Source organism: Panthera onca, chromosome B3 (genome assembly GCF_046562875.1).
Source record: "Panthera onca isolate mPanOnc1 chromosome B3, mPanOnc1 haplotype 2, whole genome shotgun sequence".
Taxonomy (NCBI): Eukaryota; Metazoa; Chordata; class Mammalia; order Carnivora; family Felidae; genus Panthera; species Panthera onca.
Genome location: NC_138344.1, coordinates 124,871,498 through 124,885,179, shown reverse-complemented (window position 1 = coordinate 124,885,179; position 13,682 = coordinate 124,871,498). Strand labels below are relative to the sequence as shown.

The 13,682-nt window shown below is 38.9% G+C and overlaps 1 long non-coding RNA gene across 2 annotated transcripts in view; it reads right to left on the bottom strand.

Moving 5' to 3' along the window:
* The window catches only part of LOC132670161 (uncharacterized), a 30,258-nt gene that overhangs the window by 8,174 nt on the left and 8,402 nt on the right, over positions 1-13,682 (bottom strand). The window contains exon 2 of one of the 2 annotated variants that reach the window (XR_013556001.2): positions 10,302-11,251. The exons of the other annotated variant lie outside the window; for it this stretch is intronic. This is a non-coding gene — a long non-coding RNA (uncharacterized LOC132670161). Of the gene's footprint in view, positions 1-10,301; positions 11,252-13,682 lie in introns of those variants that run through there. 2 annotated transcript variants of the gene reach the window in all.

The window sequence follows — 13,682 nt, the reverse complement described above, 5'->3', positions numbered from 1 at the left end:
GAGAAAGGGTCAGGCCTCTTTATATTCTCACTGTCTCTTAATAACATGAAAATGTAGTTTAATTTTTTTTTAAACATGCACAAGCTACAAAATACCATCTTTTTAATGTGTTAGTATGACTTTAGTTTCTTATACTTAGAATTGGGTCAAATGTAATGGCTCGATTCTAACTGGACAGAGCAAGACATTCTGGCATCCCCTTCCTATTTAGCTCCATGCTGTGCCTCAGATCAAACCCTCAGTGCCAGTCATGGACACTGTCTAGCCACCATCATCGTGCCTCCATGTGCTTCAGGATCAGCAACTCCATGTAGTGTCCAATGTGAGCAGTTCTGGGAAAGCAGATGTGCAGTCAGAACCTGACAGCAACCTATTGGACCAAAGGGTTTAAGGGTTTAGAAGTATGGGGGTGAAAGAAAGGAAGATTATGAACTCCTCTGACCCTAAGCCAGCATTCATTTAAACCTTTGTGTCCACCTGCCAACAGAGCCTGGAGAAAACTCTACCATATTCAAGAAATTAAACAGAATCAGTGTTTTAGCTAGGGAGTGTGATAAAAGAGCACTCCTTCTCACCCTCCATTTTTGTCATGTCTGTAAGTGAATTTCAGTCTGTTAGGATGATGGACCCTAGATCCAATGAGTGATTCAGCTGATCCAAGGCTTGTATTTTTCCTTCATTCATCATCCATCCTCACTTGATATAACTTCTTGTACTATTGTGATTAATTTTATGTAAAACCAGTTTACTTTTAAAAAAAAAGAATATGTGCCTATGTAATAAAGTCTACACACTGGCTAACTTTATAGAGGTGAGGTTTTATTTTTAATTGTTCTGCTGATTCTCATTTGTAATACCCTTTTTTTGAGCTATGAAAGTGAGCTATTAATACATTTTTTTCATTGTTTTTAGGAGTAGAATTTAGTGACTCATCACTTACATATAACACCCAGTGCTCATCATAACAAGTGCCTCCTTAACAGCCATCACCCATCTAGCCCATCCCCCACCCACCTCCCTCTATCAACCCTCAGTTCATTCTCTACTGTAAAGTCTTGTGTGGTTTCTCTCTCTCTCTCTCTCTCTCTCTCTCTCTCTCTCTCTTTCTCTCTCTCTTTTTCCCCCCTTCCCATACATTCATCTGTTTTGTTTCTTAAAATCCTATTAATACAAACATTTTAACAAAATCTGTCACCATGGAAGATTTAATGAGGTAAGACATAATGAAAAGTGTTTATTATAAAGAAGGCCTATCACCCAGTTAATGTGGTGTGATCATAAGATGACAAATTAACAAGTGACACATTAAAAACTGTTTATCCTAGTTAAGTTTATCATATATATAATTTAGTCAATTCAAAATATATTTATTGCATTCCAATTTTGTGCCCAATTGTGCGAGAAAACAAATTAAAATGATATAACCCTTAAGGTTTTCTTGGTGATAAGTGCAAATGCATATAGTAAGTGAGAAATAGAAAAGAATACATAAAAAATATCATTTCTGCAATATGTTCCTGACATATTCCTGTCAGCGCTCAACAAATAACTATTCAATCGATTGATGAATCCAAATGACTAATGTCAACATAAATTCAGATTGGGGAAAAAAATCAATATGGACTAGAATACTTGGAAAGTTTTCAGAGGAAAGATCACTTTTAAGTGAGACCTTGAGGTGGGGGTAAAATTTGACTCAGTTGCAAGAGGAAGCGAGTTTAGAACTGGAAAGAGTCAGGTGTACAAGTGGCATGTTGGATTGGCAGGAGGTGAGCCTGACCTGAGCAAAGGGTTCCTGCCCATCCGAAGGTCGATAGCGAAGCCAAGCTGAGATCTAGTCTAAGGTTACTCAGTCTAGTAAATGCTACAAAGGCATTTTAGAATCTTACTAATAAAGCATTATTCCAGAAAGGCTAATCTGTCTACAATGTGCCAGATATTTTGGACTAGAGGAAAGCTTAAGGGCAAAGAAAGCAAAGGTTTTTTTGGAGTAAACAAGGCAAGAAAGAAACAGCTTTGTGTTTAGTTCAAATAGACCACAGACATCTTACTGCAAAATACAATGATCTATTAAGAGGAGAACTTAGACCAGGTCCATGGCCCCCTGCTAGTGAAAGAACTCTGTGCTGAACAGAACACAGAATTGTATAGCCTGGTCAGTCTGAAATGAACTGATATTAGTAATTGATAGCAGATGCACAGAAGGGTTAATGGCCAAATAACAGCATAAAATTTTCTTAGGTTGGGGAATCTGAAGAATAATATACTCCTTCCCCCTATCTCTGTCTGCCAAGAATCCTCTTGAACCAAGTTTTGAGACCTGTCTAGGTTCCACATTGGCACAAGGTTTCAGTCTGCTAAGGTCCCCCTGTCCTTTAATATTCACATGGAATAACTGCAAGTGGCTGTTTGAAGCCAAGCATGTCCTTAATGTTTCTCAGCATGTGGGGGAGGAGGAGTTGAGAATGAGAGGAAATGAAGATGAGAATTTAAATATCCTCAGTGTCATTTGTCAGCACTTTTCCAAGCTCCTCCCACCTCCTCTCCATCATGATCCTCTATTTCCTCTTTAGTCCTCTATGCTGGGCAACTTTCTGTATTCCTGAAACATAATATGAGCTAGCATTTATGTAGGGCTTATATTCTGATGCGACCATGTGTGCTAAGTCTTTTAGATGCATCCTTATCTAATGAAGGCAGCTCCCCTCTCCATTCTGCATGGTACTAATAATTCACGGCTGATGGTACAACTGACATTTATTGAAGGTTGACAGTTAATAGTGAGTGCAGCACAAAACAGGGAAGAATTTAAAACTGAATGCCAGACATCCCTGCACCTAAAGTTCATGGCTCACACCCCACAGAGGGAATCGTTAAACATCTTTCTCCCTCGTCTCTAGTCTGAGTACATGGAACCAACACCTCAAGTCCCCAAACTACTGTCTCCCTGACTGCCAAGGGAAAACTGAAAACTTCTTAAAATCTCATGTTAAGTGGAGATTAAGTTCTAAAGTCAACACTCTTGAAAATCAAAGTAGCCATAGAATAGTCAAAAGCGTAAGTCTTCTTTAATGAAAGTTGCTCCATGACCCTCAATTAATTTTTCAGTTTCTTCATTGAGAATTACTGACAGAGTCATCAACGCCCCAAATCCCAGCTACCTGAACAATGTGTTCCAGTTCATGGTCAATGTGGGGAAGCCATTAAAATGAGTCACAATTATTTCCTGAGTTTTACCAACATGAATTGACCATTTCAGGCTTGACAGCATCTTTTATCTGCCTCACAGACCCACTGAGTGGAGTGGCAGACCGAATAACTTGAATAGACATGTAATGAGTCTCCATTATAGTTCACTTTCTTATGCAAAACAATTTTTAGTTCCACTCCATTGCACCCTGTAATGGACCCATTGAAGTATCTTTCCAAACCAGAGAGAAGTCTATCTTAGATCTCCAAAAAGAATTTACATAAACACATTTTTTTTTTCTTCAGAGGTCTCAAAATGACAGATAATATTTTCACAAGAAATTAGAGCCAAAACTACCTGTCCTTTCCTCCCCCATACAGTCTAGGCAGCAGAAATAGATAAAATCTATTTTACACCTGTTGAGAGCAAACCCCAGGAGTTACATTTTTTAACCCAGAGACCACATGTAGGCATTCCACTCAACAGTCTTAGCTAAGGTCTCAGCTCACAGCTGGAATCAACGAAGACACACAGGTGCATGAAAATTTAGAGGATTCTAGCCCTCAGACTTTGAGTCTTCCAGCTGAGGCACCCAATGTCACAGAGAAGAGACAAGCCATTGCTCCTGTACTGTGTCCAAATTCTGGATCCTCATAATCCCTAAACCTAATAAATAATGGTTTCAGGCCAATAAGTTCTGGGGCAACTTGTTACATAGCCATAGTCACCAGAACACTAACGTTAATTGAGTATTTAAGAAGTGCCACACACTGTGTAGGATGCCTTGTATTTTATATCACTTAGCTATTTCTGTGTAGCAAGCCATTGGAAACCTCAGGGGCTTAACACAATAGTTCTTGATTTTTATAGCTCAGAGATGTGTGGTCTATTGAGGATTGGCTGACCAAGGCTAGGCTCACTTATGTGTTTTAAGTGTTACCTGGGAGCTCTGCCCAGCCTGGGCTTGGCTGGGGCATCTTAGCAAGGACAGATCCACTGTAGGTATCTCTTACCTTCCTCTTGGAATTTACAGGCTTGACTGGGTATGTCATTTTCATGGAGAGGAAGGAGCACAAAAACGCATAGGCTTCTTAGGGCCTAAGGTCAGAAATGGCACACCAACACTTCTACCAAATTCTATTGGCCAAATGGACTCACATGATCAGGCCCAGATTAAAGGGGTGAGAAAACAGACTCCATCTACTTAGTATACTGCAAAGTCACAGGCACGGGTGTGCACAGAGGGAGGGGTGAAGAATTGGAGCCATTCAATCTGCTGCATATTTAATCTCCATAATTATCAAGTAAGTACTATTGTCATCCCCATCCCACTCATTTCATAAACTGAAGCACAGAGACTTTAAATAATGTGAGTTAACAGAATTCCTGGAGCTTCCAGTGAGACTACTGCTCCTGTGGCTGTCTCATCACTGCAAAATGTCCATGAGACCAAACTCTCAGAAGATGTCTTTGCCTTTGGGTGCTAGACCACAACTGGCTGCGCTGGGTCACCCATGCTTCCTGTCATAAACCAATTCTTGACCTTCCTCTAATTGGAACTGAGGATCACTATGCCAATATGTGTTTCCATGAGATTCAGGAACCACTAGAAGCCCAAATCCTTTTCAGTCTATCACCCCAATTCATCCATAAATATGACTCCTTCTCACACTCCTCCCTAACTCCCTGGACACTTTCTGTGCCTCTAAGACTCAAGACCTGTCATCAATACTCTTGATCTGTGATATCCTCTCTGGACAAGCCTTCACTCACATCTCCCTTCATTCCATCCTGTTATCCCTTAAGAGCACACTGCTCCCACTGCTGTGCATGTGGGACATGCTTTTTTCTCAAAAGGACATGCTTTTTTCTCTTATACCATGTACCTCTGGGCTTGAAGATGAGAAAGCAGTATCCTACTTGCCTCCTATTGTAGTTTCATCAATCATTCTCCTTCCTCTTCAAAACTTAGATCCTATGAAATTCATGCTATCAGACACTATAACCCCAAATACTGCCATCTCATTGACCTTCAAGTCATACAAACAAAGCTTAATTTAGCTTATTTTGCAACACTAACTTGACCTGGGTTATTTCTTAATTATGCATCTGGAAATCATAAGCAAAACTTGAACTGGTTCCCAAGGTTAATATGAAGCCACTACTGACCAATTCCCTATCATTTAAGAAAATTCTAATATAACCAATCACTGTGAAGTATAAATAATCACTTCCTTTCCACTCTATAAGCTACCCCTTACAGGAGGGGCATTGTCATCCAACAATAGCTTCATTCCATGCTTTGGTTTGCATGCTCCCAGTTTGCAAACTGTATTTTGGTGTGTGCTCAATAAACCTTTGCAAATTACTACTTTGCTGATTTATTGGTTTTCTGTTATTTATGAACTATTTATGAACTATTTGTCAATAGTCGCTCACTGAGGTCCAAGGCACCTTTAGGAAGATGTTCCAGAAGTTGCCCACATCACATCTTATATCCATTGGATCAAATGTAAGCACAGGGTGACAGCCGCAAAGGAAGCTCAAAAATGTAATCTCTTGCTGAATAAGACCAGCTAAAACTCAGGGAATTCTATTTCTAAAGGAAAGAGGAAAATGGTATTTGGGGATAGTGATCTTTGTCACATTAGTTGAGCCTATTATGATAGGGAAAGATAGGATTCAGTAGGCAGAAAGGGAGAGGCTAAGTCTTGAAGGTCCCTGGGTGGGGAAAAACACAAATTTTAAAACATTTCTTCTGGGAACATCTGACCTCGAGCAAACTCCCTCAGGCATAAAGTTCCTCTTGAGAATGTGACAGACCCCACCTACTCCTCCTCAGGTTTCCCTCAGGAATTTGACAAGACTTGGCTAAAAATAACAGACCCACAAAGCACCTATGGCCATAGACCACCCCTCATACAATGGAAACAAGCCAATCAAAAAGGAATGACTAGGCATTTAGAGTTATCAAGCCAATAATGGTAGAACCTGAGAAGGAGCAAGGGGGAAGGGAAGGGAGGGCTGACCAAAACCCTACAAAGCAAAGTTCCTTGCCTATAGTCATGGGCATTCACTTTGGAACGCCCCCCTCTGCAATGAGAGTTTTCATACTGTTCTTACTTTCTTAATCTTATACTCTTATGAACTTTTGCCTACTGCTCATTTTATTTTGTGTCCACCTCTTTATTTTTCCAAGTGACAAGAGAACAAATTCTGGGTATCGAGGTAAAAAAAAAAAAAACAAAAACAAAAAACCTGCAACACTATTATTTACCTATTCTATGTCTTCCACAAGTAGCTGACTGAGACCAGAGAAAAGCACCATAGCCATAATGATTCTTATCCTAAATCTCAAAAAAGCAATTGCTTTTCCATAACAATCTTATACACTTTTTAAATACATCTGATGTTCTACCTGCAACAAAATGACAATTTCATATGTTCTCCTCTCTTCTCAAACCTTCAACAATTCCTTCCCAATTTTACAACTGCACTCTCAGCTGATAACCGTTGTATTTTATTGAAAAATTTTAAACCATCATGGGAAGTTCTTTTCTTTCTGACCACCAAATCTATCAACCCACCTACACATTTCCACCATCAATTCTAACTTTCTTTGTTCTCATCCTGTTTGTTGCAGTTTGTAGAAGCTCTCTGTTCCCAGCAGAGATGAACAGCTCCCTTTTTGCTCTGAAGCCTATCCTCACTGGCATTTCTCAAAAAGTGATGACTGCAATCATATGCAATTTCTCTTGTGTCATTATGTTTTTTTTTTCTGTTGACTATTCCCAGCAGCTTGGAAATAGTTTCTAATAAATCCCACCTTCAAAAAATGATTTGGAGAAAGGACTCTGGTAAGTTGGTGGAGTTGAAGCACCAGGAATCTGTCTCCCCACCTAGACATCAATTGCATTGGCAGAATCTGTGGGATATGACCATGTTGGAACTCTGGAGTCTATTGAAGGCTTGCAACTTCCAGGCAAAGGCTTGGACGGTAAATTGCAGCTAGATTCAGTCAATGTCAGCTCTTCCCACAATAGCAGCTCCCCATTTCCCGCCTCCCAGCCCTGTGGCAGGCAGCCCTGTACATCCTCCAGAAGCTGCTTGCATGCACTTGCAGGAGCCAGAGTAGACACAAAGGACCCTGTTCCCCAAACATGGGCAATCTGTGCTCTGACTGCTGATTGCTATTTCTGACCATAGAGATACAAAGAAGATATATTTGTTCTCACCATTTTCTCACTTCTTTTCTTCTCAGTTGCCTTCAATTTATCTTCCATTTCCATTACGACATGATAATGACTTTTGTCAATGTCCTGCAACTTGACAAATCTAAGATCTTTTCTATCTTATATGCTTCTCGTCAGCATTTGACAGTTTTAACTATTCTCTTCTTGCAGCAATCTCTTCCCTTGGTGTCCACCCCCACCCCCACCCTCACTAATGTTCTCCTGGTTTATATGCTACATCATTGCCAACTCCTTTCCAGTCTTGTTTTTTGGCTTTTGGTTTTTTTCTCCTTGGTCCATTCTCTAAACATCAGAATACCTCTATTCTCTTCCCTTATACTCCTCACAGGATCTCATACATTACCATGGCTGTAAGTACCTATATATGTTAGATGATTCCCAAACATTTATTTCTAGGTCAAATTGCTGGGCTCTAAGCTTGTATTCACCAGTTTATTTGACTCTCCACTTGACTGCTCAACAGACATCTAAACCTAACCATAACAGAACTTTTCTCATCTAAACGTGTCTTTCCCTCAATTTCCCCCAACCTACGTAAAGGGCACCAACATCTTCCCAGTTACCTAACAGAAACCTGTGAAAATCTTTGCTCATTTTTCTAAGACCCCATGTTCTATCCAAAGCAAGCCTTACAGAATCCCTTTTCAAAACATATGATGGGAGCTCCTGGGCAGCTCAATAGGTTAAAGATCTAACTCTTGATTTTGGCTCAGCTAAGGATGTCACAATTCATGAGTTCAAGCCCTGCATCAAGCCCCACATCAGGCACAGCACAGAGCCTGCCTGGGATTCTGTCTTCCTCTCTCTGTGCCCCTCCCCCACTCTCATGCATCTGCTCTCTCACTCTCTCTCAAAAATAAACATTAATAAAGATCACTTGAAAAAAACTAGTTTAAAAATATGATGAATCTTTCTTTTTTTTTTTTTTTAAACTTTATTATTTTGAGAGAGAGAGACAGAGCACCCAAGTGGGGGAGGGGCAGAGAGAGAGAATCCCAAACAGGCTCCACTCTGTCAGCACAGAGCCCAATGCAGGGCTCGATCTCAGGAACCCTGAAAATATGACCTGACATGAAGTCAAGAGTTGGAGGCTTAACCAATTGAGCCACCCAGGTGCCCCTATGATGAACCTTTCTTACCTCCACTCTACTCACCTGGATTTCTACAAATGCCTAATGTATAACATTTTACTTATTTATCTTGTCTATTGTCTGTTTCATCAGTCTCATGAGCTTCATAATGGAAGGGGATTTGGTTTGTTTTCTCTTACACTAGTGCCCTCATAGCCTAGAATAGGGCCTGATTCTCAGTGAATATTTTTGAGTGATTGGAAGAAAAGTCTAGTGGGACTCAGACATGCAAAACTGAATCATAATACATTCTTTTAAATGGGAGTGTGTACAAAATTTAGAAAGGGGAATATTTGGAGATCTTGGGAATTAGACACAACTTTAGTCTTTCTTTTTGGATGAAAGAAAAATAAGCCAAGAACAAAGAACATTGTGAAAACATTTGTCTTACTTTTCCTTTTAGAATGTATGTTGAAGCAAGAAATTGTATCAAATATGATCACTTCCCAAATAATTTACAAAAATAAATATAGAGAAACAATGATGGGGGAAATAATGGAAGGAATTAAAGCTTCCAGGAGCTGGATTTTTCCAGAAAGGAAAAAAGGTAAGTGGAGAAAGACATTGTAAGTGTGCAATGTGAAGAAAGATACAGAAACAAATTTTTAAAAATTCCTTTTCCTGGAGGAATGAGAAAGGAGTTGGTCTCAAGTTTACAGGACAGCTATGTGGGACCTTTATAGAGTCAGAGAGCTAGTGAGGACAACCCGTCCATGGATGGCTTGTGACTATCGACTAGTATTTAACTTGTAGAAATCCTAAGATCAGTCAACTTCATTTCTAAGACTCTATCCTACAAAGATAATAGCAAAAGTATATAAAGGTACCTTCACAAAGACATTGTTGCAGCAAAATTTAAAATAGCACAAAAGGAAATAGTCTAACTATTCCTTTATGCACCTACAGAGGTGACTTAAAGTCACCTGAGACAGCATAACATTTACTGGTCTAGAAAGAGGTCTGTGATATACTGGGTATATGAAAAAGCAAATCGTATATAAAATTAAAGGCATGATTTCTTTTTTGTAAAAAACAAAGTGTAGTCATATTTATCTACATATATATATCCAGAGATGCTTTGTGGAAATAGGAAAAACATGTGATTGAGAGATATGATTGGAAAGACAGAAATACATGGATTTCATCTTTTATATTTTTATTTGATGGATTTGGGTAATCTAATTTTTCTTGTTTTGTTGTGTTTTTTTCCTTCCAAATATTTTTTTAATGTCATGATTGCTTAAGGATAAAATTAAGAGGGCTAAATATGGAGACTAAGAACATACTGAGATTTTGAAAATGGTCTGTATTTGATAATCATTATCCATTTTTAAAAAGTCAGACAGATTCTGATTTGATTTTTTAAGCCAATAATGGAAGGATGAAAATACATGAAGGGCATTAAAAAAAGGCTATGTTTGGTATTCTGTAACTACTGTATTAAAGAAGAAGAAAAGGGGAGCCTTGGTGGCTCAGTTGGTTAGGCATCTGATTCTTGATTTTGGCTCGGGTCATCATTTCATGATTGTGAGATCAAGCCCCACATTGGGCTCATGTTGGACGTGGGGCCTGCTTAGGATTCTCTCTCTCTCTTTCTCTCTCTCTCTCTGCACTTCCCCTGCTCACGCATGCACATGTGTGCTCACTCTCTCAATAATAATAATGATAATAATAAGTAAAAAGGAAAGCAAAGGGACAAATGGAGACAATGAGGAGGCAAGAGGGAGGGAGGGAGGAAAGTAAACGAAGGGAAAGGGGGAGACAGAAAGAAGGGATTTGAAATTGATTGTGTTGTTCACCAAAATCAGAGAAAAATTAAGAAGCAATTATATAATGAGTTCTATCGTTTGAAAATAAGACCATGGGGTACTTGGGTGGCTCTGTCAGTTAAGCGTCCAACTTCAGCTCAGGTCAAGATCTTGTGGTTCATGAGTTTGAGCTGTGCATCGGTCTCTGTCCTGACAGCTCAGAGCCTGGAACCTGTCTTCAGATTCTGTGTCTCCCTCGCTCTCTGCCCCTCCCCCACTTATGCTCTGTCTCTCTCTCTCTCAAAAACAAATAAACATTTTAAAAAATAATAAAGAAAAGAAGACCATAGTTATTTATTACTAAGGAGGCTACAAAATCTATGAAGAAGAAATGAAACACCACTCTAAGGGACTGTGGTTTCCTGGTTCTACGTTCTATCTGGGCTCAGGTGTATTTTGTCATCCTGTGTCCAAATAGCAGTATTGATTGTCTTTTATCACACACTACAGTATATCTGAGGGCGGAAAAATCTATCATTTCAATTTAACATTTATTGAGGAATGGTAATGCATTCTACACTTGACAAATGAGCAACTGTATCTCTTGGCTAGAGATTTATATAAGGCTTCTAGTTTTAAACAGTCTGAGTCATTTCAGGAAGTAGATGATTTTCAACTGATGTAGAAACAGAAATCAGTTATTCAAATGATTTAACCTCAATGAAACCGGTGAAAAATTTACTACTTTAGAGTGTGGTATGTGTTTCATCTCAAACTTGGAATTGCTTCCTTCTTTGATTCTAATTTTATAGACGGGGGGAGAAAAAACCTTACATGTGCAGAAGATATATACAGCTTTGCTTTATTGGTGAACTCAGTTCAGAAATATGTTCTAATTTCTATTTGTTCCGCTCCACTGTTCAACATGATCTAGACAAAGACAAAATGGAACCTATTTAATTTTCTGTACCATCAATATTATTATCGTTGCTACGGTCTTCAATATTTACTAAGGACCTACTTTATGCCAGTTATTGTGCTAAGGGGCTGCACGTGGATCATTTCTTAATCCTCACATAATTATCTAAAGTAGGTAATATTACTAACCTGCCACTCTACAGATGAGGTCACTTGCCCATGGTCAGAGCAAGAACAAGCATGTTGGTCTACCTGACACCCGAGGTCACATGCTTGGATACTTGCTAGACCAGTATAGCTGTCGATATATACTAGATATATACTACCTCTTCTAATTTATTGTGCCATGACATTAGCACATGCCTAATTTACTTTTTTTATCTACTTATTTAGAGTTATGCCACTGGCTTATTAGATAAAATAGAAAGAATTCCCCTTCCTAATGTTCTACCTCTAAAAATGGTCATCCTTTATTTTGTCTTATGAAAGCATTTAAAATGTAAGGATAAAGCTAGACATAAATGTTTTGATTATAGACAATCTTGCTAGAAAATGGCTGTTCTTGACAAATTCAAGAATTGAATTGAGTCATTCAACTGAAGTGAGTAACTGAGTAGGTGCTATTTAAAATGGAAAATGGATGATTTTCAAGTGATGTAAAAACAGAGGAATTGGTTATTTACATTATTTAATAAATGCTTCTTGATGATACTTTTATGAAGGCAATTATATTTAATCAGGGCAAAGTCTTGGTTTCAGGGCTCAATGTTGCATAGAGTTTCTTGTCTCCCAAATGAAGTTTAACACATTATATAATTAACATATACTTGACAAACTTAAGGAGCGACATGATTCGATTCAAAACCGTTGCATTCTCCTGGATTGACAGCTTCTTATTTCTAAGACAGGTGGAAAGAGCCCTGAACTTGTACCTCTAAAATTTCACAAGTAAACAGCAATATGACCTTGGGCAAGTCACTGTTGAAGGTAAGTCTCAGTTTCCTAATCATAATAAAGGCATAATATTACTTATCTCATTGGACTGTTACAAGCTTTAAATGAGGTACTGTGTGATTAAAACTTTTACAATAAATCCATTGTTGTTGTTGTTGTTGTTGTTGTTTCTTAGCTTGGCAGGAACACAAAGTGGCAAATTCCTCATCTTTTTTTTTTTTTTTATCTCCATTTTTCCTGCTTAAGCATCAATTATTTTTTGCCCACTGGCTATCTCATTACTTTGAAGAAACAACCAATAACATTAACCCAGAGCCTTGTTTTCAACAAGTTATTTGAACTACACCCCTTGATTTTTCTCACAGAAACCCATTAAAAGGAAGACCAGCCCTCAGTAGTTAAGCCAATTCCTTACTTCCACTCTGGTCTGGAATCTATGATAATCTTTCTGCCACCTCCCCTTTTACAATCTCTACCACCTCTGCTACCAGAGGAAGGTAGATTCTGGAGAAGAACTGAAATGGGTTCATCTAGTTCCAGTTACAGTAATAATTCTCTAAGATATAGCTTACAGATAAACTGCAGATTTATCTGCTATAATGTATTATTTTAAGCTTATTTATTTATTTATTTTGAGAAAGAGAGAGAGAGAGAGAAAGTAAGACAGAGAGAGAGAGTGTACATACAGGTGGGGTAGGGACAGAAAGAGCAGGAGAAAGAATCCCAAGCAGGGTCCATGTTGTCAGCAGAGAGCCAGAGCCCAACTGGAAGCTCGAACTCACAAGACTGAGCCCTGTGATGTATTTTATTATAAAGTTATCTATGTAGGGGTACCTGGCTGGCTCAGTCGATAGAGCATCTGATCTCAGGGTCATGAGTTCAAGCCCCACGCTGGGCATGGAGCCTACTTAAAAAAAAATAACAACAACAACAACAACAATAATAATAATAATAAAGAGGGGCGCCTGGGTGGCTCAGTTGTTTAAGTGTTCAACTCTTGATTTTGGCTCAGGTCATGATTTCACAGTAATGGGATCAAGCCCCCTGTTGGCTCCTGGTGTGGAGTCTGCTCAAGATTCTCTCTTGCCCTCTGTCCCTCCCCTGCTAGTATGTGTGCATGCTCTCTCCCTCTGTCTCTCAGAAAGAAAGAAAGAAAGAAAGAAAGGGAAAAAAGGAAAGAAGCTTATTTATGTAGAATTACCTGTCATATCAGGAGGCTCTATCTGGATGAAGGTATATGAAGAAGATAAAGTTGGCATGTAAATCAAAGATAATTTCTCCACTAGAAGAATACTTACACAAAAACATCAGAGCACATTTTCAACATTTTTAATTGTCCTAAGGCACAGCTGTTCAACTTGTGAATCAAGATAAGGCATATGTAGGGCACCTGGTTGGCTCAGTTGTTAAGCATCGGACTTTGGCTCAGGTCATGATCTCATGGTTCATGAGTTCGAGTCCCACATCAAGTTGGGCATGAGCCCCACAT